Source organism: Tachypleus tridentatus, chromosome 8 (assembly GCF_004210375.1).
Source record: "Tachypleus tridentatus isolate NWPU-2018 chromosome 8, ASM421037v1, whole genome shotgun sequence".
Lineage (NCBI taxonomy): Eukaryota > Metazoa > Arthropoda > Merostomata > Xiphosura > Limulidae > Tachypleus > Tachypleus tridentatus.
The window spans coordinates 157929959-157954953 of record NC_134832.1 but is presented as its reverse complement, the minus strand read 5'-3'; the positions used below and the strand labels follow the sequence as shown (position 1 = coordinate 157954953).

General features: G+C 32.3%; 1 protein-coding gene and 1 long non-coding RNA gene across 3 annotated transcripts in view; one reads left to right on the top strand and one right to left on the bottom strand.

Annotated features, from left to right (window-relative positions):
- The window catches only part of LOC143223814 (dynein axonemal heavy chain 6-like), a 753870-nt gene that overhangs the window by 652982 nt on the left and 75893 nt on the right, over positions 1–24995 (top strand). The gene's annotated exons all lie outside the window — the stretch shown is intronic.
- Positions 7613–10247, bottom strand: LOC143224343 (uncharacterized). The gene is made up of 3 exons (XR_013013343.1): positions 10153–10247; positions 9465–9534; positions 7613–7855 (listed from the first exon to the last, which is right to left on the bottom strand). It is a non-coding gene; the product is annotated as an uncharacterized LOC143224343 (long non-coding RNA).

The window sequence follows — 24995 nt, the reverse complement described above, 5'->3', positions numbered from 1 at the left end:
GCACACAGCAATGCGGTGATAGATAATTGTTTTTTATAACTCATAAATTATGTTATAGTTCCATATTAGTTTAACACCATATTACGCATGGGATTTATCCTAACTAAAAACATCCGAATTTATCTTTATTAATGGCTTGTCGGCCCGGCATGGCCAAGTGTGTTAAGTCGTTCAACTCGTAATCTGAGGGTCACTGGTTCCAATGCCTGTCGCGCAGGACATGTTCGTTTTCTCAGCTGTGGGGCATTATAATGGTTCGGTCAATCCCATTATTCGTTGGTAAAAGAGTAGCCCAAGAGTTGGCGGTGGATGGTGATGACTAGCTGCCTTCCTTTAGTCACACACTGCTAAATTAGGGACGGCTTGCACAATAGCCCTCGAGTAGCTTTGTGCGAAATTCAAAACAAAATCATAGCTTGTCTATATTTCACGAGTAAAGACGGTAAAGCCTGTTGTATTCAAAAACCGAACGCCATCTCGTAGTACGAGTTAATACAATATTAGATTGTTCATGAAAATAATCAGAAAAGTTGAGTAGCTCATGGTTTTCGTTTATAAAGCAAAATAGTGAAGAAACAGGACACGGACTGGCATTAGCACTTAAAGAAACTATACACATCAAACAGCTTTAACCAACACCAAATATCATGTAGTCTTCATTAAAATAGATATTTTAAAATATGTACAGCATGTTTTACTGTCAGTAATTTACTTTATATGTATTTTAGTTTTGTTTAAATTATTGTTATTTCAGAAATATATTTTATTTATTTAGTTAGAAATTATGCATTTTTTATTTTGCTTTGAATACTGAAGATGGAATCTGTAAAATACTGAAAACTATTATCTGTCTCCTTCTGTTATATCAACGTATTTCTTCATCTTCAATATAGTTATACTATATTTCTCCATTTTAGTGAACGAAACCAAACTTTGAAAAATTCGTTAGCTTATCAGATTTATCTAAAGCGACTATTGGTTTGTTTGAATTTGGCTGAATGCTACACGAGGGCTATCTGTTATAGCCGTCAGTAATTTAGCAGTGAAAGAAAACAGGAAAGGTACCAAGTGATCACCACCCAGTGTTTTACAAAGGAACTGTTGGATTGATTGTAACAATAAACCGCCCAGTCACGTGTCATAAAGATAATGTTTGGTGGGTAAAAGTTGGATCAAGCACTTCGAACAAAACATCAACAGAACATAAATTTTATTGGAAAAGTTCAAAGTGTGCTGTACTAACCTTAGAATGATTGTTAACAGTGTTGATTACAACAATGTACTAAACAAGTGGAACAAATGGAACGAAGACAAATTGTTCAGTGTGAACATGTACAAAATTTGAGGATGAGGTGACTGACTAACAGCATTCAATTCTAGTTTCATCCTGGTGACCACATTGTTAACCTATATAATTATAACATAAATAATCAGTGTAAACTAGTCCTAATTAAATTTCTTATTTTAACGAAAATTACTACTTGATCAAAAAATTGTTTATTGTTGTTAACTCTACCACATCATCAATGTCCCTTAATTGTGTGTCACCCAGCGTGAGAAAAGGTTCCAGACACAACTGAGAAATAGAAATGTCGTAAACATTTTAGAAATGATGATACGACATCAGGTGAACCATCACAGTGTATAAAGTTGTTGTTATTAATGATGATACGACATCAGGTGAACCATCACAGTGTATAAAGTTGTTGTTAGTAATAATAATACAACACCAGGTGAACCATCACAGTATATTAGGTTATTGTTATTAATGATGATACGACACCAAGTGAACAACCACAGTATATTAAGTTGTTGTTAGAAATGATGATACGATACCGGGTGAACAACCACAGTATATTAAGTTGTTGGCTAGAACTGGTGATACTGGGTTGCCCATGCTTAGGCCGTTTGTTTGTATATAGTTTTGGTTGTTGAACATGAAGTTTGTCTTTATCGTGGTGAATTCTATGAGGGTTGCTAACTGGTTACTGGGAATTTCTATAGTTGGGTTAGGGTCTCGGATATAGAGTTCTAAGGCTATCTTGCAGGCTTCAGTGGTTGGAACTTCTGTAAAGAGGGATATAACATCGAAACTGGCCATTAAGGCTTTATGATTAGGTTGATTTAGATTAGACTTGAAATTAAAAGAGTTTTTGATAAATGAGCTGGCTGATGTTACATATTTGGAGAATGCCCATGCTATGTATTTACCAAGGTTGTAATTAAACGATTCATATGTTGACATTATTGGTCGTAATGGACAATCTGGTTTATGAGGTTTGGGGATGCCGTATATTTGCGGTGTGCGTGAGTCGGTTTTACGTAGGTAGGAATAAAGTGTTTGTGAAATTGTGTTGGCTTTTTTCATTTGTAGTAGTAATTTGTTCAGTTGCGTCTCGTGTGTCTTTGTTGGATTTGTGTGTATTGGTTTAAATTTGTTCGTGTCTGATAGGATGTTATTCATTTTTTGGATGTATTCATTCGTGTTCATTATGACTATAGCGTTACCTTTACCTTGATCAAGGTAAAGACAAACTTCATGTTCAACAACCAAAACTATATACAAACAAACGGCCTAAGCATGGGCAACCCAGTATCACCAGTTCTAGCCAATATTTTTATGACACAAGTTGAAACACAAGCAATTAACACAGCATTACATCCACCACTATACTGGTATAGATGTGTAGATGACACGGTTGCGGGATTCAAATCTACAGAACACATACTTAATTTTTTCAATCACATTAACTCTATACATCCCAACATCAACTTCACATGTGAACAGGAAGAAAACAATCAAATATCATTTCTTAACCTCAAAATTACAAGAACTGATACACAATTTCAAACAGAAATCCACCGAAAAATCACCCATACTGGACTATACATTCCTTGGGACTCAGCACATGAAACAAAACAAAACTCAACATACTAAGAAACCAAATAAACACAGCCATAAAACTATGCTCACCAGATAAAATTAACGATGAATTAGACAAATTAAAACAATACTTCACCAACATCAATAAGTTTCCTCCACAAACCGTAGAAAACATTATACGCACACACCTAGACAGAAAGCAAAATCAACCAACTAAAGTAAATACAGCTCACGAATCAAAAACCACGAAACCATATACTGCTGTATACCATATATTCCCGACATCAGCAAACAAATAACCAACATTTGGCAAAAATTAGTAACAAAATATGACATTCCAATTAATACCAATTTTATTCAAAACCCGGCACAAAACTGAGGTCTATACTATGTAAAACTACACTGACAAACACCACACCAACATTATTTATAAAATACAATGTGATAACTGCCACGACTTCTATATTGGAGAAACAAGTAGAAAAATGGAAACCAGATTCAAAGAACATAAAAGTCACCTTCACACGTTTTCGAACACTGCAAGTCAAATAAACACAACATAACCATAGAAAACACTCAAATACTAAATAAAGAAACAAACATAAACAAACGTAAAATTAAAGAAGCCTTACTTATACAACAACTTAAACCCAAAATAAACCAATATAAAGGAACGCCTTTATACCTATATTAATATAATAAAAAAAAATATATATATATTCAAACATCTAATACCGCCCTCTACATTTCGACACACAGTTACACAACCCCTTTCAAACATGTGGTCAGCTTCCGGTCAGTTACCTCTTTCTTTGTGAACCTGACGATGACCGAAGAAGGTCGAAACGTTGTTCGCTCTTCTATGTAAAGTGTTTTCTCAGCCCAAACGAGCCGTTTTGCATATAAATTTCTCAACAAGTGGGTTTCTCGTCATCACTGATTACTTCTACTATTTGTTTAATTCATGAAACTAAATTATAAAACAGCTTACCCACCGCCTTAACATAGTCTCCTATGGCACAGCGGTAAGTTTAAGTAGTTACAACGTTCAAATGCGGAGTATTATTCACAAGTGAACAAAGCAGATACATCAATGTGGCTTTGTTCTTGTAAAAAAACAACAACATATTTTTATCGTTATGTCATATCATAGAAATAAAATATTCTGTCGTTCAGCTTTAATGTTATGAAATAAGAAACTCTCTAGAAACGGTGAGCATTAGAAACATCACCACGTGATTTTGATATTTTAATGATAATGTTAGAAACCTTGATAACCTCGATTTGTAGTATTACATATAGTTATAATTTTGTTTTATTTATTTTACTCAGTTATAAAGAAATGATGTTAAACACCTTTATTTAGAATACAAAGCGGATCACGATATTTACGTTTCTACTTTGAGCTCAACCTTAGTTTAAGGCAAAAGAAAACATACCATTTAATCAAAATTACATAAGAAGCTTTTTTGTCAACGAGATCCGAACCATAAGCTCTCGGATTTATAGTTCTGACCAAGTTAATGAAACCTAAAAATGAGTTTAGTAATTATTTTGTAACTGACACAGAAAATATAATAACAGAAAGAAATAGCGAAATTAGAAGAATTCTTAACATGACTGGAACTGAATTCTATATACTTTATTATTACAGCAAGTGACGCTGCTTTTATAGTAGATGGCACTGCTTCAAATTATATTTATGAGTAAAGATGACATTCAGTTTTTAGTATTTTCATAATTATTGTAATTACGTGTTCCAAAATACTGACTCCATAATATTATATGAAATATAAATAGTTTTGAAAACATATTGATTCATAACGATAATATATAAGTATTATGAAATCCTTTGTCACTGTGTTATAATGAATTTTATTCGTCACTATCTCTCTATTTGAGAACCAAGCTAATAAACATCACTTCAATAAAACTGTTAAAATTACTTCAGTACTCAGGTCAACCAACGATGTTACTGAACACATCACAAAATATAATATTATTTCACACTTTCGTTAGTTTTGAGTTCGTCAATAAAAACCTCCTCCTACTATTTGTTTCTAAACCAATCTTCTTTATTGTTTTCAGGATAACATATTATGTAAAATTCAGTTATATATTTTAATTCGATACCATTTGTCAAGTTTAGTTATAACACTGTGATTACATGTGTACATTCCAGATAGTACATGAAAAACCTAACCATCAGAATGAAACACATTTTGACCAACTGTTGGATAAATATAACCAGGGTAATAATACAAGGACAGTTGTGTAACTTGGGTAGTAATACAATGGCAATTGTGTAACCTGGTTAATAATACAAGGACAGTTGTGTAGAGATTTTCTTCCTTCGTCGACATGTGATGGGTCTGTGAGAAAATATCCATTGAGGGAAAGATTTGTGCATTACATTAAATCTCCAGTCACCCGATCCCTCGTCTTCTCACATCTGAACACATTCACTGTCTACAAGCGGTATGTTATTAATTCCTGTTTGAACTTTTATGTAACGATATATCCTATAGTTTAACATGAACTTCCGTTGCTGATTGTTTCATATTGATGAAGCCATACTATACTTAACAGTTAGTCTATAGAAGGATAGTGTTTACTATGTAACGATATATCCTATAGTTTAACATGAACTTCCGTTGCTGATTGTTTCATATTGATGAAGCCATACTATACTTAACAGTTAGTCTATAGAAGGATAGTGTTTACTATGTAACGATATATCCTATAGTTTAACATGAACTTCCATTGCTGATTGTTTCATATTGATGAAGCCATACTATACTTGACTGTCAGTACTAACAGTACATTGGTGTCAGCTTCTAAGTATGTAAAATTGAGGCTGGCATTTTCTTCTGTACTTAACTAAACCTGTAACCCGGATTAGTTAGAAATCCCTTTGAGAAAACATCTTGGAAATGGTATGTAGTAAATTTTAATAGAATAAATAATGTTATTTATTGGCAGAATTTTGAAACTAAACTAACAAATAGTTCTTCCATTTGTAAGCAACATCAATAGATTAAAACAATTTATAGATCATATGCCAGTATCTCTGAAAACAGAGTACATCCAAGATAATTGACAGAAATAGAATATCGTAAATCAGATAAATATTTAACACTAAACTACCAGTTCCATTATTTCGAATATTCGTTTATCGGATTAGACATAATGTTCAAGGATTTAATTATTTTATTCATTTAAAAATAGAATTACGTTTAATTAGGAGTTATATTACAAATTTTGAATACAAAATTAATACTTATTGTATGTTACAACTTAATTTTGGTGTTAAAAAGCCTGATATGGTCAGGTGGTTAAGGTAATCGACTCATAATTCGAAGGTTGCAGGTTCGATTCCTTATCCCACCCATAATGCTCGCTCTTTCAGCCACGTTCAGCAGTATTTACTTCCATTATTCGTTGGTAAAAGAGTAGTCCAAGAGTTAATAAGTAATTATGTAGTCTTACGTTACAAAATTGGGAACGTCTCGTATAAATAACCCTCGTGTAATGTTGCGCCAAAAACGAACATAAAAACGAACTAATTAAGCAGAAAAGGCTTGATTTTATAACACAGAAAATGAACTGCTGTTAAATTTTCTTTGACAACAGTTGTTTCTTGTAATAAGCGATCGTTCTACAAAGTAGGATATTCTATCTTAAGATCACCTACGAAACGTTGTTCTTATCAATAAAAGTGTTGATACCCGTAGTAGCCGTTCTGAAATATAAAGGCAGACATCATAGTATTATTATCATTGACAAAAAATATTATTTCAAGAGTTGTCTTCCTACACACCAGACGGAAGCTAATTTTGTGAAGAAATTTAACTCAAAAAATATTGACTTCTTATATTTTAATCAAATACAGAATTAGTAAACACATTCAATATTATTAGATTTGTATTTTCAATAATCAGCTAAATTAACTTCGAGTGGGGGACCAAATGAACATCAGAATTAAAGTTTTGATGATTTAGAACATGTGAACTTTTTACCAAATTATTGGAAAGCTTCCAAAAATTTTAACCGAAACAACTTAAAAACTTCCAGATAAAACTATCTTGATTTGATACATTAAATTTCATTATTTGTGTAATTATTGATTTAATACCTTCCAACGTACGTGGAAGACAACTAATATAACCTAATACATAACCAGACAAAGAAACTAATTACCAATATGTGTTACAAAATGTGATATTTCACCATTCTTAATATGTAATATGTCGTTTGAACACCGACATCTCATTCTTCTGGTTTATATTATTTTAATCTCTATTACTATTATTTTATTACTTTATGTGAGACTGGCGAAGGTAGGATAAGACTGACAGATGTAAGGTTCCTCAGTCACCTCCAAAATCTAGAGTACATTTTATATCCCACATTATAGTCTCTACACTGGAATTATTTCAATTTGTATATCATTTTTTATATCTGTTTTGGATTGTTGTTGGTTATAACAAACTAATATCAATCAGAGGTTTTCATTTGCTGTTTTTAACTCAGTCCTTAGTTTTGATTCATTTAACTTAACACTTCAGTATTAATATTCTAGCTACACGCACACAGACACACATTTACCTTCCGTTGAGAAACTGGTAAGGTGGAGAACTGATATTACTAAATTCTGGGTTTCGATTCCCTGCGTGTTTACAACTAAGATAGATCTTAGTTATCTTTGTGTTTAACAACAAGCAAAAACAAGAATTATTTATTTTTTATTGATAACAAAATTCCATATGGATACTAAAGTATCCTCAGAATATATCGCTTTCTTTTAAACTTTAAACCACATGCTTCCTGGTCTTCGAATTCCAAAACCACCTCCAGCTGCACTTGCAAATCTACCTCCAAATCCACTACTATTAGAACAACAATATGAAGGAGGAACATCACAATGAACAAAATTTGTTGTACATGCGATGCCCTCTCGGAAATTTCCCACTAGTTCAGGTAGTAAACAAAGTGACGTCATTAGAATATATATCGCCTATAATATTTTATAATGATTTTTAAATTGTCACTGTTTATCTACTTGTGAAGCCAAGCTAATAAACATTATATTCATAAAACTATTAAAATTACGTCAATGCCAAGGTCAACCATTGATGTTACAAAACACGTCACAAAAAATAGTCATCTTTAACAGTTACGTTAATTTGACTAGTTTGTCAGTAAAAATCTATTATTATTAATGTATAAACCAATCTACTTTCTTGTTTCCAGAACAGTATCTTATATCAAATTTCAACTTTCCGTTTGTCACTAAAAGTACATAAATATTATCTGTAAAAACAGATTAAAAGTAATTTTTCGTTGGTTAGCTTGCACACTAAATAACGTATTTTCTACATCGTGGAAGACGAACCCTAATTTGTGACAGAGAATTCTAATAAAATAAATTGACTTTACAACTAACACTTTAATATATCCTTGACTTTCTTCAATTTACTGAGTAAAGACATAATATATTCCACAGTATACCGACAATATTAGTTCAATTGTTTTATACTGCTGAAGATACTTGTAGTTAGTAAGTAATGACATTATGATCTGTATGAGAAGCCGATTTGAGTAGATCCCAAGCTAACCTCTTGTCTTAACCCATCACTCCTGTCTTGGGACACTCATTGGGATTTTAAGATATTTTTAAAGAAAAAATGTGCGTATTACATTGTATAAAATACGGTATATTGTTCTCACAGCTGTGGATTGTATGTCACAACAAACACGACCACAGCACAAGATCAGTCATCTAAACAGCTGTCGTATTAATGTAATTAATATTTTATACACTCGTTAATTTACAAAAAACAAATCTGAAACAATTATCTGTTATTTTGTTGTCTATATTACTCACTTTCAGTTTGATATTCAGTTGTAGCAACAAATGCAATTTAAATTAAAATATTTACTTTAAAAGTTACAAGAACAAATTTTATAAAAATGCATGGTTGTGTCACCCTGTTTCACACATGTAATCATTTTGAAATAATTTAATTTCTCACTTTAAATTGCTGTGAAATATATAGTCGTCAAGAGTAGTATATTATTTTTTACATTCTTTCATTACAGACAATATTCAAATGTTTGGATACACGTTGTTGTTATAAACTTACCTTCATTAAATATTATGTTACAAACCTCCGTTAGTAACAAGAACTAAACATTGTGGCACTTTCTTAAACGATAAAGACAAACGTAGCTTATAATTGATATTTCTATCATACCATTTAAACTGTTTGTATGAATTCAGTGTTAAAGAATTTATAATCTCGGCCCGGCATGGCCAAGCGCGTAAAGCGTGCGACTCGTAATCCAAGGGTCGCGGGTTCGCGCCCACGTCGCGCTAAACATGCTTGTCCTCCCAGCCGTGGGGGCGTATAATGTGACGGTCAATCCCACTATTGTAAAAGAGTAGCCCAAGAGTTGGCGGTGGGTAGTGATGACTAGCTGCCTTCATTCTAGTCTTACACTGCAAAATTAGGGACGGCTAGCACAGATAGTCCTCGAGTAGCTTTGTGCGAAATTCCAAAACAATTTATAATCTCACCTGGAGTTGATTCCAACAGTGTCGTAAACATCAAAAGTAAAATAATTGTTGTAGTCTTCATTTCTCTGATCTGTTAAAATCAGTATTAATGTGGTTAGTGAAATGTAACTTTTAACGAAGCCTAAAATAAAAGCTCGAAACTTAGTACAGCCCAAGACTTCCATATCTTACTAGCTTCAGATATATCAGAACAGAGATACTTTTTATAAACGGAAGTAGAGTTACAAAAGAAACAAGTTCACGATTTATCACAGGAACACTAAAACCATTATAATAACTGGACAACATCTAATGTAAGATTTCTAAAGGATAAAAATAACATTTTGTAAATACCGTTTAACAACAAAAATAATTTTATATTTATTTTTTTCTTTTATTTGAGGTTTTGAACTTACTAAAACATGAAAGTAAAACTTCTTTAATAAAAAAATGTTTTTATCTAAGAACAAAACCAGATCGATCAACCAAAACACACAGAATTAAAGTTTAACAATGAATAGAAAAACGTTGAAGTTATCATGACTGTGGTAAAATATTGACTTATAAAATGAAAACAAAATATTAGTTTGCGTTAACATGATAAAAATAATTATTCATATAAGTATTTAAGATCTGTACTTTGTTTAATCTTAATTATAATTACTATTATAAAGAAATACTCTCAAACAAGATATAAAAATTATATTACCAAGGAGTGTTGAATTATTAGGTACTTCGACTACGTTGTATTGAGTTCTACTACGTTTTATTGGAATGTAAATATGCAGTTTGACCACGGTCCTGATACTCAGGTTTTATTGTTGAATTTTAGATGTGATGCATAGTTCTGAGAACATCACAACTAATCAGAATGTTTCTCGTAACATTGACGTCAAGAATAAATTACAATATTTTTGAGACATGCAGAGAGACAGACTAAGCCAATAGGAAACAGTCAGTCATTATTTGTTATTTACATGTGATACATTTCTGTTAAAGTGGCTCATGTAGTGGTGGAATGACTTTAAAATTGTAAGTGGTAAGGAAGATGTGTGATTAGGGTAAAATGGATAGTAACATGTAAGTAGTTGTGTTTCATGGATATTCACAAATGGTTTATATATCAATAAATCGTGTGGAACACACGTAGCTTTTGTAACATCAGAACAAACGAGTCTCGATGTGCGATATTATAGACAAAACGTAGTTATTTTAACTTTAGAACACACAGGTGTCTATAAAGACATTTATTTAACCATAAGTATACAGGCTAACTCAATGATTTTTATATCCTAATCATGTTGACACGCTGTTTGATTCTTTGTTTAACTTTTAAATTTCCCACAAATTTATACGAGAATTATCTGCGCCAGCCGTCCTCAAGTTACCTGAGTGAGATAAGAAGGAAGGCTAATAGCCATCACCATCCACCATCAACTGTTAGTTAATAAGAAGGAAGGCTAATAGCCATCACCATCCACCATCAACTGTTAGTTAATAAGAAGAAAGGCTAATAGCCATCACCATCCACCATCAACTGTTAGTTAATAAGAAGGAAGGCTAATAGCAATCACCATCCACCATCAACTGTTAGTTAATAAGAAGGAAGGCTAATAGCCATCACCATCCACCATCAACTGTTAGTTAATAAGAAGGAAGGCTAATAGTCATCACCATCCTCCTCAACTGTTAGTTACTTTTTATTTACAAATTCTGGGATCAACCGTTACTTATAACCCCTCTTTGGCTGAATGGGCAAACAAGTTTCATGAGACGGGGATTCATACTCGTTACATTAAGAATTCGAGTCACTCACCACCTAGCCGTATCAGGACGGTATACATACACTTAGTTCAGTGTGACGACATACTCTTGTTTGTCACATGACAGATGTCATTTGTACAGTTTTATGATATACTACAGTTCCAAACATGTGAAACTCTTATCTAATTATTTATTATGGTTAATCTGTTGTCTTCTTTACATGTATATATTTAGAAAATTTAGAGATTGCGAAATTTTCTTCTCCTCAGATTCTCAGAGGACAAAGTTTCTCATCATTTTGATGTTGTTTTGTGTGGAAATAGAAAACAAAAATATTTTAATGTCTTCAGTTACGTAGTGGCTCAGGTGAAGATTTTGTAAACAACTATGAAAGTAACGTTGAAACGTTGGTTTTAAGTGGCAAGATTTCAAAGTAACCCAGGTATAGAACGTGTGAAAAAACACCATGAGCCAGGACATTCTGTTCTCACGCGCTTATCAGGGAACCAAACTCTCCGCTTCAGAAAAAACTCTCATCACAAAGATTGATTTTTTAACGTTATACACAACAATACATAGATTGATAACAATGTAACGTGATAAGAACATATTTAACATTAACAATACGTGATAGAACTGTTGAACATAATATCTCTGTAATGATCAAATTAGTGTATAATAAAAATACGTCGGCAGTCGCTTGTTTCTTTTGGAATTTTGCGCAAAGCTACACGATGGTTATCTGTGCAGGTCGTCCCTAATTAAGTATTATAAGACTAAGGGGAAGACAGCTAGTCATCACCCACCACCACCAACTCTTAGGTTGCTCTTTAACAACGAGAAGTGTGATTGATCGTTACTGTATAACGCCCCTGCGGCTGAAAGGGCGAGCACATTTGGTGCGACGGGGATTCCTGAGATTACGAGTCTTACCCACCAGTCCATGCCGGGCCTTTTTTTAATTCATGAAGCTAAATTCTAAAACGGCTGACTCAACACCTACACACAGCTCCCTAGAGTACAGCATAAGATTAAGTAGTTACACAACAGAAACACTATTGTGAATTTGTTCTTAAAACAAACAAAGTGTTCAGATATTTATACTGTTCTGTCACAGTAACAAAACATGGTATATATATCTTTATTGGTACGAAACAAGAAAATCTTCACAAGCAGTGAATATTAAAAATATACAATAGTACTTATAATATGAACCATGATGAGCATCTATATTTAACATTTACCAAATATAAAACTTTCATAACACTTTTTGTTTCTACTGATAATTTAGTTTTAATAACTGATTGAATCTTCTCTTGCTTAGCTGTTAGCGCGATAATTTACCTCACACATCACAGGCCACTTGTTATTTCTGTTCACATTTAATGATAAAAATTCCGAATAAAATATTTCACTAGAAATTGCTTTTGAAATGTTTTATAGAAATATAACAATTGTTGTAAATATTGTATTAGCCTCTAGAATTTACCGTCTTGGAAACTTAAAGCGTTAAAACTTTTTAGGTTAACTTCAAAAATTGCTTTTTAAAAAGTAGAGGACAGTACGAAAATTTAAGTGTCATTCGATTATTTAAAAACCTTAATCAATATAAAAAACGATACATTTTTAATTACTGTTTTTGTTTCTATAACTACACCATCTGTAAGAGTCTTAGTGCACTAATATGTTCTTTTTCATTTGTTAATTTCGTACGAAGCTAGCTGTCCCTACTTTTGAAATCTTAGACAGCTTGTAAAAAACCACCTTCCTTCCTAACTGTCGGAATATACCGGGATTAGTCCAACTGTGAGACATACATAACCTGAGGTAATGATATAAGAACAAGGGTGTAGACTTTTTTTCCACCACCGACAAAATTACACGTGATGGGTCTGTGAGTGGGTGTGTGTTTTCTTAAGATCGGGCTATCATCTGAGCCCACCGAGGGGAATCGAACCCCTGATGTTAACGTTGTAAATCCGTAAACATACCACTATATTAGCGGGGGGCAATATATAATCTGCGCTACACACTCTGCGGGGGGAAATTTCCACTGAAGGAATGTTTTGTACATTAAATTTCTAGACCTCCCCCTTCATGTTTCTCTACACATTTGTCAAACACCATTAATGTCTGTTTACAAGGAATTCAGAGAGACATCATGAGAAATCAAAATATACGGAAGTCCGAAAAGTTGCATCCAGTGTCTATGAGGAGTATATTATTAATTCCTATTTGAACTTTTACATCACGATATAGCAGACAGGATAACACAGACGTTTGTAGCTGAAGGTATTATATGGTGTTTAACAGACAGGATAACACAGACGTTTGTAGCTGAATGTATTATATGGTGTTTAATAGACAGGATAAAACAGTCGTTTGTAGCTGAAGGTATTATATGGTGTTTAATAGACAGGATAACACAGATGTTTGTAGCTAAAGGTATTATATGGTGTTTAATAGACAGGATAACACAGATGTTTGAAGTTGATGGTATTATATTATATAGTGTTTAACAGGGTTGAGCTTTGCATTTTCTTTTATATTTAGCTAAACCTTTTTCATGCATAAACCTAATTCGTTTAATATACAATTAATATTTTCATTTTAATTTCTTTCCCTAATTTAGAATATGATTTAAAATTGTTCTTTAAGAACAGAACTCTGCGACGTTGATTAAAGCAATTAAGAATCTTATTATGAAACGTGTCAATTGCCAATGTACTAATATTCTATTGAAATATTGTAATGACGTTAAAGTTGTACAAATTATATTAAGATTGCTGTTACTTATTGGTTAGCTCATGTTACTTTTGATACAAGTGTATTGATAATCATAGCTACAGACATGTTTATGAAAATTAAACTGTTCATTTTTTCAGTATTATAATTCGTAAACGAGAGAGTCTCAAAGTATTACTGCGTTGCCAAGACAGGAATTCAGGAAAAGACAGAAACTTCAAGTTTGTAAAATATTCACCAATTAGAGATTCTAGTGTAGAACGTGTGGAAGATGCAGAAAAATCTACAAGAAGTTCTGCAACGACAAATTTATCAGAAATTTGTGACGTGAGTGTTAAGAAATTTTGTTCAAGATCTTATTAAGTAATTATAGAATGAATACAAAAATGTAAGTTGCTTTTTGTTAGTGTGAAGCATAAGCCCATCCAAACGAAATCCGATTTTTAGTATTATAAGCCTTCAGATTGAACACTGAGGTGCTGGAGAAAAAAAACTTGAAATAAACAGTGGCGAGATCGAATCTCGTCATCGAACATGACTGTCATTACAGCCTTATAGCCATTATACTGTGACGATCAGTTTCACTGTTCATTAATAAATAGTAGCACATGTCTTGTCTGTCACTTAAAATTAGGGACGGATAGCGAAGATAACCCTAGGCTTGTACAACATTCAACAACAACAAAAAACAATAAAACCGATACAAAAGTTATCTGTATCACTCGTCGTTAGATTGAAAGCAGCTAGCCAACACACCAGCCGTCACACATACTTGAACTACTAATATCGAATTATGGGACTTCATCGTCACTCTTATAACACACTCATAGACAGAAAATCTAGAAAGTAAATTCGAAGTAATGGAATTTGAACTGTGCGCCCATTCTAGCTGTTAAGGCACATTTGACAAGTGATTATATCAAATTTAACGAAACAATAATCTTAAAATGTACCATATCAAATACTAAATCTACTGATACAAAATACACATTGCCAACGGACTGAATCCTGGAAAAGACCGACTTTATAAGTATTGTTCTCACACTTTAATAAATATTTAATTTATATTCTAATTTGAATATACAGACTCAAGACCACTCTTATGGAATGACAAATCATTGTTCTGAATGAGATTCAAATTTGCTTCAAGTTTGACTCTTTGACTTTAAGGAATTAGTTCATCAACGTATTTTTTTGTGATATTCAAGATTGTTTTATTACATTTTATTATTAAATTAGGTTGAAGTTTGACTTTACGACCTCAAGGTAGGCCTGACATGGCCAGATGATTAAGGTACTCGACTCGCAATGTGAGAGGCGGGGACTTGAATCCCCGTCTCCTTCTAGCTATCGGCATGTTAAAAAGTTACGGTCAAATCCACTATTTGTTTGTAAAAGAGTAGCCCAAGAGTTGACGGCTGGTGGTAATAACCTCTATTCTTTCACTGCTACATTATAGAATTTTAACATCGAAGATTTTAAGTGAAATGAAAAACAAACGACTTTTAGGAAGTTGTTCATCACCGTATGATATTTAAGATATTTTTTAATATTTCAATAATAAATAAATTATATAAATTCGTTTTACAGTCTCAGATATATGAGCATTAACTTAGTAGCTAAAGTTTCTATTACGTCCTTCCTGCATTACAAGTGTTGGTGGACCAGTTTTTTAACTGTTTTGCTACTCGGTTATCACGTACACAAAGTGAAGTTAGCTGTGAAGTTAAGATGAACGTAAACTGATATTGATAAATCATCATAAGCACTGAAAGTAATTTGGCATTAATCACTTTTTCTGTATTTGAATACTACTCGAAATTTCTTTATTTTCTTAAAATGACAAACCACTATATATCTATATATAGGACAGATTAATATTTACACTAAATATTGCTCGGAGAAAATCTTAAAAACCACACGTCTGATATTTAAAAATGAAATGAGTTTAATGTATTTTTAACATCAATGTTAATACATTTGAGTTACTTAATTACGAATGTTTTTCTGTTAAATAAGGATATTATTTATTTTATGTGACCGATTTTGTTTCAGGCAAATATATTATTAACATATTTTTTGTGTTTATTTCACAAGGATAACAAAAACCCAATGATTTCAAGTGAAATTGATGGATTGCCGAAAACTGAAATTACCAACCAACTCTTTAAACCTGTCGATGAGAATCATTCAAAACAGCCACAAAGAAATTTATCACATAAAGTAAAACCGAAGTTGAAAATATACAAACACCTTACAATTATAGACGTTCAAGCTTTCGATAAGGGTGACTACAGCGGTAATGTAATTTACTGAAAAGAAGACATCAGTTCACAAACCAAAGAACAAATTGTTGGACACAAACTATTGGAAACTATTTTATTAATTAGTAAATATTAAACCATATTAAATGTTTCATAATTTCACACAGTGTTTATTTCAAACACAAATAAACCTTTATATTAAAAAAATCTTGGAAAGTGTTTTCATTGTTATGAAAACTGTAGAATATCGTTTGAGATGAGAAATCAAAAGTTTTAATTTATTTTTGTGTATTTTAAGGTAACAATAATACATCGACCTGCAATACATAAAAATATATTTTTCTTATATATATACACCTAAACACTATTTCAAATTGATCTTCACTAATTTTTTTCTGTACGTTTCGATGTATCTGACGATTCTTTTGGAAAATATATTAACAAATCAGCTTTTACAGAAAACTTATAAATACTATAACATATTTATCTATAAAACTAAATGTTCATGAGCTTGTGTTGGTTCTGTTACATGATTTAATTCCCTTGCTTTTGTCAAATTCGTGGTGTTTAGGATATGGTTAAATACATACGTTAAACATTATTCCTTTCATTAAGTTCCCTGCCCTCCTGGACAGTTCAGAAGCAAAAAACAGGAAGAATGTGTCCCGTGTTCCAAGGATCATTACAGTGATTATTTTGGATCATACAAATGTTCGGCTTGTCCTGGAAGACGATTTACGAACCCCGGACCCTCTTCACGGGATGCATGTAAACGTAAGTCTTATTACATACTTATAACCGAACTAAGAACCACTTTGTCTCAGGTATATTTAGAAATTCTATTGCTGCAAATGTTTAACTTTCAAATAACTTTAGATATTCTAGTCAGTATCATTAACAAGTCATGTTATTTATGTAGTTTAATGTTATCCACTTCTTATATTGTGAATAAACCATCTTACGTTATGAACTTTATACCAAGTTCAGACAAGTGACCTGTTTCTACTATTCAAACAAATTATTTTGTTGTGATTTTATTCTATGGTACTTCTAATTTTATTAGATTTTTTTTTTGAAACGGAGGTTTGACTGGTTTTTGTTTCGATGTTCTATATCAGTTACCTTTTAGGATTTTATTTTCTCTTTTTCGTTAGTTTTAATGTAACTTAAGTTATTTTTATTATCACTGTTTATTCTTAATTTTCTCCGACTTTCATGTTTTTTTGTTTAAAAATACGTTTGTTTTTTGTCTATGATCTGAATTATGCGTTCTCACAATACAGAATATAAAATACAATAGCGTATTGTTGCATTCTGCAAGTTATGGCACATTAGGCCACATGCTTAGCATCTTATATCCGAATGATTACAAAAAAATTCCGAAATGAAAATATTCTTGTGTCATGGTTGGTAACTTCGTAGAAGTGAGAACAATGTTTTAAAAGGGGGCTCAGTTTTCCAATAAATCAGAAAAAACTTCAGAATTCGACAAGTTAGGAGTATAGGGGGCTCTAATCTATCCTGTACAACTTCATCATTTATTATGATTACTGAAGAGAAGAAACAATTGAAAAACAACATAATTGTGATGAAGCTGGACACATATTTCTATTGTTGACAGAGTAATAAACAATAATTTGACTTAACAAAGGATTATAGGTTAAAGGTTTACAAATCAGCAACTGTTTTCATTTGGCAAATGATTGAAACAGTGGGAATGAAACTATATCTTCAAAGTCCACAGTGTAACGATACAATGGACATTTATTCATTTAGCCGTTTTAAAATTGGTATTAGAATCCGATATACAGAGAAGAGTAAAATTTGAAAAGTGTTTCTGGTCAAAACTGACATAATCAGCGGCTACTAATAATGGTAATGAAATTGAGTACGATCGGAACAGCCCCTCTAGCTTGTAATACCTACAGTTAATTGGACAGATTTTTCATTTTAATTCAGACAAAACTGAAGCAGAAAATATAAACTCAATGGAACAAAAAATTGTACAGCCACCCTCTGAAACATTCTTCGTACGTCTATGATTTTGGACATAAAGAAATTTAGTAAAACTCCATAAATAAGTATTTACATAAATGTTTGTACAATGATTTCTATATATAGGATGTCTTCTCGACACATTTATTAAAATGAAAGTGCTATATATCTGATTTAATAAAAACATCTTCTGTAATTTAAGTTACGACTAGGTTTTAACAAATGGTTTCGGTGCTTCATTCCCGTTGGTTTCCGTTAGTTATAGGAATTGAAGTTTTTAATAAGTTGAAATTAAATATTTTTCTCAGGTTAAATATTACCCAACTGGTGCGACTTGAAAACATTTATTAATAAACGATATCAATGTTAAACAATGATAATATTGTTTTAATTTCAGCATCCCTCATAGAAAAGTTATTTACGCCTCCACTTGTTTTTGCCACGGTGGGAATACCACTTCTAGTACTTTTATTATGTTAAGCATAATATTTTAGTTGGTTTAATTTGTTTATTGTTAGGTGGTACAGAGGCATCCAATAGGATCGAATTCACTCAAGTTTATAGGTAATGAGTTTTATACTGATTAAATATTTCTAACATGTAATAGGCTTACGAATAAGGAAGGTGTGGAGTTTTAGAACTATGCAATTAAACTCGAATTTTTAACTACTACTTACAGTGGGTGAAACAATTTAGATTTAAGTGTTAATTATCCGTATTCGTTAGAAATATAAACTCACCAGCTAACTCAATGTGCAATTAATATTTTCGTTTTTATTTCTTTTTTCACTATTTATTTGTAAAAGAGTAGCCCAAGAGTTGACGGCTGGTGGTGATAACTCGGTGCCTTCCCTCTATTCTTTCACTGCTACATTATAGAATTTTAACATCGAAGTCTTTAGGTGAAATGAAAAAACAAACGACTTTTAGGAAGTTGTTCATCACCGTATGATATTTAAGATATTTTTTTAATATTTCAATAGTAAATAAATAATGTGAATTCGTTTTACAGTCTGAGATATATGAACAATAACTTAGTAGCTAAGGTTTCTATTACGTTCTTCTTGTATTACAAGTTTTGGTGGACCAGTTTTTTTAACTGTTTTGCTACTCGGTTGTCACGTACACAAAGTGAGTTAGCTGTGAAGTTAAGATGAACGTAAACTGATATTGATAAATCATCATAAGCGTTGAAAGTAATTTGGCATTAATCACTTTTTCTGTATTTCAATACTTATCGAAATTTCTTTATTTTCTTAAAATGACAAACCACTATATATCTATATATAGGACATATTAATATTTACACTAAATATTGCTCGGAGAAAATCTTAAAAACCACACGTCTGATATTTAAAAATGAAATGAGTTTAATGTATTTTTAACATCAATGTTAATACATTTGAGTTACTTAACTGCGTATGTTTTTCCGTTAAATAATGATATTATTTATATTACGTGACCGATTTTGTTTCAGGCAAATATATTATTAATATATTTTTGTTTATTTCATAAGGATATAAAAAAGCCAATAACTTCAAGGGAAATTGATGGATTGATGGATTGCTGAAAACTGAAATTACCAACCATCTCTTTAAACCTGTCGATGAGAATCATTCATAAACATTTCCATTATCTGCAGAATCAAAGACAAAATCTCCTTCACTTCAATATACACTTTCTAAACTCACAGCTCTTGCAGATTTTCTTTGCCAGAATTCAAAGTATAGAATTGAAAACCAACCTAACTTCAGTTGCACCTCTTATTATTAATGTAGTTGATGATGTTTCAATGAAGTAGAAGATACTCGATTACATCTGAAGAAAACATTTGAAACGTAAATTAATTTTCTGAGCCGACAAAGTGAAATCTTACATCTTTAGTTTATTTTGAATCCATTATTCGTTTATTTGTGTATTGAAATACGTTTAGTATGATGTATCAATGTTTATTTTCTCGTATTGTTATACAGATGTAAAATATAGACTTTATCTGCAACCGTAAAAAAAACATAGTGTGGAAAGATTTAATGAAAGTTAATCTGGTATTTTATGAACTAAAGTGTTTATAGAATAACAGTGTATTTAGAAATTTTGTCAATAAATGTATCAGTTTTTTTCTCAAGCCTGCAATTGACATTGTTATTGTAAGGTGTGTTCTATAATAACAGACATAAGTATATTGGATATATAAAATGTAGAAGAATAATAGTTTGATTTTGGACTGAAGGTTCTTTTGATATGAAAATTGATAAGTCTCTTCTGGTTATAAGCTATATTCAAGTGTCAGCAATATTGCTGAAAGAGTCCCGAACGTTTAAAGACATATTACTGATACTGGTCATGAAGCATACAGCAACTGTTTTATTATAAGAATATTACTAAGTCAGAGTTGTGTCTAATAATTTTGACAATGAGAATTTATCGAGCTTTTAATATGAAAGTAAATAGTTTTAGTCAGCAAGAAACAAGCTCAAATCAAAGATTTCTGAAAATATCTATAGAAAGACAAGAATATAGTTTTTGTTTTATTTTGTACAGTATTATATATTAAACATAATTATTTTTTAGATAGTTGTTTAAACTCTAGTGTAACAAATCACCTTGTTAAGCAAAATAGAAGATTTAAAAATCGTTCCCGATTAATACATTGATTGAAATCTCCTCAGACATAACTTAATACTAGGCATTGTACATCCAGATTTTAACTATGTTATTCAATTTTGAGAGATAAAAGTAGTTAATTATATAGAGTTTGATCGGGAAATGTGGGATAATCGCATCGTAGTTTCAGGTGCATTTGGGTCAGCTGAATAAAGGACAGCAGGTCCAACGACTACCTTGCTTCGTGTTTAGGGACCGACTTGTATTTGTTTTACTTATTAGTTGATCCAAGTTATTCAGTATACCTGAACTCTCTTAATACAGCTAAAATACTCTAATATATAATGTATTCGGCAAACTTTACTAATTTATTAGTCATTTAACTTATACCAAAATAATACACATAGAATTTATAAAAATAACATGTATATTTTAACATTTCTAACGATGAGTTTACAAATTGAAATTGGCACCGATTTCCTGCACTATAGTTCAGCTAAATAATGGGAGATTCTTCAAGACATGTAGTGTGAAATAATTTTGTAATATTAGATTACCTTAATTCGTGAGACATAAATGTAAAATCAAAGTAAATGATCCTTATTCAAACAAATATATGCTACAATGGATGGTTGCGTTTAGTGTAGAGTCAGGTTTGATGTTGTTGTAAGGTGTTTAGATGAAATCACAAGCAATAATAATTCTGTTAAGACCATGTTCCAAACTGAATAAATATCATGTTACTAATTGAATTAACTCATTAACTGGTTAACATGACATATTTGGAAGTTAATTTTTCCAGAGATCACTCGATTTTCAATAAAAATGTTAAATGTACAACTTCACAAATGATAGATGATGTTATTGCCATTTCTACCACAAAAAGACGTGTAGTGTTATTTAGGTGAATGATACAAAACATGTTGAGCAAAGGAAATTTAGTGACTTGCTTCACCATGTTATGCTGGAACTGCATAAATACCAAATGTTAAAATAAATCAGTATTAATACAAGGAGGTAAAAAACACAAGGTATGGTTATATACCACAGCCCTAACAAAGAAAGATGTTACTAACGAACTCAGTAACTTTAAAGTAACCACCTCTGAAGTTGACTGGAAACATATTATCAGAAATCAAGTTTGTCATTGATTGTAGGTATAAAGTAGTTGATATGAAAATGTTATGCTTCAGATTTACAGAAATTGAGTTCGTCATTGGTCGTAGACATAAAGTAGTTGTTATGAATATGTTATGATTAAAAGTATGGCATTACTCCTGTCAACATGTGTCAACGAAGCCATTTTCAAACCCTAATGCGCATGTTACTGAGTTACGTTAAAATGTAATTAAACCACTTTAATATGTATGTATTTTAATGAAATTGTTATTATAAAGTACGTTACAACTTTTATATTATCTAAGTTTTACTCCTTTATTTTAGAAAGAAACGTTTAAAAGAGAAATTTAAACTTAAAGTTTTTGCTGCCACGTGATATTACAAGTGTAAACTTTAACAGATATAATACATAATACTGTAAGAATATAATAAAGGTTGTGGGTATAGAATGGTAAGCTGATGTATCAACTGTTTTTAGCGTCTGTAAAATTTAAAAAAAAAATCTCGATGGGGTTTTTCATTCTAATATTTCTAAGCTTAAGAAATGTAACCCAAGACTCATTTCTCGTATCGGTTTATTTAAAAATAAACAAGGCATAGCTATAAAAGCATTAAAGAAAGGTAGTTAAACATAATTACAGTAACTGAAAGATTAAACAAAGAGGTAATGTAGGTGTTCTAAAAGTTTATGTGTGTTTATCTATTTTTACCTTACGGTCTTATATTTATATTTGCATTACAGTTTGTGCTTGTTGTTAAAGCCATGTTTTCTTACCAAGTTTACTCTTCATACTATAATGGAATTTTTGCTTGAATGATACTTGAAAAAACGTTTTATTATGCAATGTATAACCTCGAACTTCGAAATATTTATCCTGAGTGCATGTAGGTTTGCAGTAGGGTTACGAATTTCTGATTTCACTTCAGTTTCTCTCCAGAAGAAATTCATTTTTCTCCGACCTCGGGTGATCATATGACGTCATAAATACAACACACCCAGATCTAATTTACTGGTGTCATATATATAAAATAATAGTACTGTCTGTTATTTGGCCATGTAAATACTTCGCACAATTTGTATGGATCTTTTCAAATATCGGTAGGGAAGTTCATTAGATCCATGAGGAAATAGACGAGTTATCAATTTTGCATTTTGCTGTTTTTCCCTCATTACTTAGCATCAGAGATGGATCTTCACTAAATTTGGCACGAAGGTTTGTTGCATCCATGAGGTTTGTTTGTTTGTTTTGAATTTCGCGCAAAGCTAATCAAGGGCTATCTGCGCTAGCCGTCCCTAATTTAGCAGTGTAAGACTAGAGGAAAGGCAGCCAGTGATCACCACCCACCGCTAACTCTTGGGCTACTCTTTACCAACGAATAGTGGAATTGACCGTCACATTATAACATCCCCACGGCTGGGAGATCGAGCACATTTGGCGCGACGCATCCATGAGGAGATACATTCAAATTTATGGTTTCACAATTTTATTTTTGCTAATTTAGGTTTTTTATTATGTGTAGAGATAAATCTTTTCATATCCTGAGATAACTTTCATTAATCATGAATTCACATAACTTCCATTCACAGTACAGGTACCCCAGCTAGTCATAGTAAAGAATGTTCCTCCATAATTTCAGGAAAACAGAGATACTTGATGTTGATTTTGCAGACATGTGACAGAGACATAAAACACTTACTGTGTGTTTTAGACATTAATCTGAGTTTTGTAATACAGGTTACAGTCACGTGGCTCCACTATCAAGAGGAAGGAGTTTTTTGTATCGTGTGAGTCACTTGGTATTCCACTAACATTAATCTTGGTGACTGCTTATGAAAACGCTTAATGATCCACGATACGTGGTTTCTCCACTTCTTACACTACAAATTCGGGCATCTTTACCAATCGTTTAATATAAGGATGAAATACTTCGCTACTGCAGCAGTAAGAAGTAGACTATTAGAATGCCTTTAATAATAATATATTATATATATTTATTGTGATGGTACATCACCTTCCAAAGCTACTCGAGGGCTATCTGTGCTAGCCGTCCCTAATTTAGCAGTGTAAGACTAGAGGGAAGGCAGCTAGTCATCACCACCCACCGCCAACTCTTGGGCTACTCTTTACTAACGAATAGTGGGAGAGACCGTCACATTATAACGCCCCACGGCTGAAAGGGCGAGCATGTTTGGCGCGACTCAGGTGCGAACCTGCGACCCTCAGATTACGAAGGCACGCCTTAACGCGCTAGGCCATGCCAGGCCCTACAACAATATGAGGAAGTTGTTCAGTGATGGCCTTAATGTTTATACTGAGAAGTGTGACACTCAAAACCCAACTTTGAGGGACTCCAATTTCCTATAGAAAATAATGGAAAAGTGTCGAACCTACACCAACGTCGTATTGCCTCTTTATTAAAAAATGTCTGATAAAAAATTGGCAAATAAGTGGAGGTCTCTCAAAATGCCATACATCGATGTAGTATCATAAGCCTTCTAAAGATCAAAAAATGTTAATACAAGATGTTGTCATTTGAGAAAGCCTTTTCTGATTGACGTTTCAAGTCGATTCATATGGCTCACGGTGAAACGCGGTCGTCCGAACCTACACTGGGTGAGCGAGAGGAGGTTGTTTGATTCGTGGAACGAAATAAGATGAGAATAACCATCGTCTGCAGAGAGGATTTGGACTGTAGTTTTAAGGAATCTTCGGATACTTTCAAAGATAAGAGAAAGATAGAACAATATCTTGGCGCCAGGCATCATGAAAAAATATTTTGATGAAAGCCAGCACAGTGAGTGACTTTTGGTTTTCTTCACCGTGTTCTGCTTAGTCCGTGAAATTTGGTCGTGTTGTATACATAGCTCGTGAGTACTTTAGAAGTGTCTTGGTGTGTGTGTGTGACTAAGTACTGTGTCGGTGATGTCGATGAAACCCACTTGTAGAGAAAAATATTTATGTAAAACGGCTTGTTTGGGTTGAGAACATTTTTACATAGAGGAGCGAACAACGTTTCGACCTTCTTCGGTCATCCCAACATTAACTTCACATGTGAACAG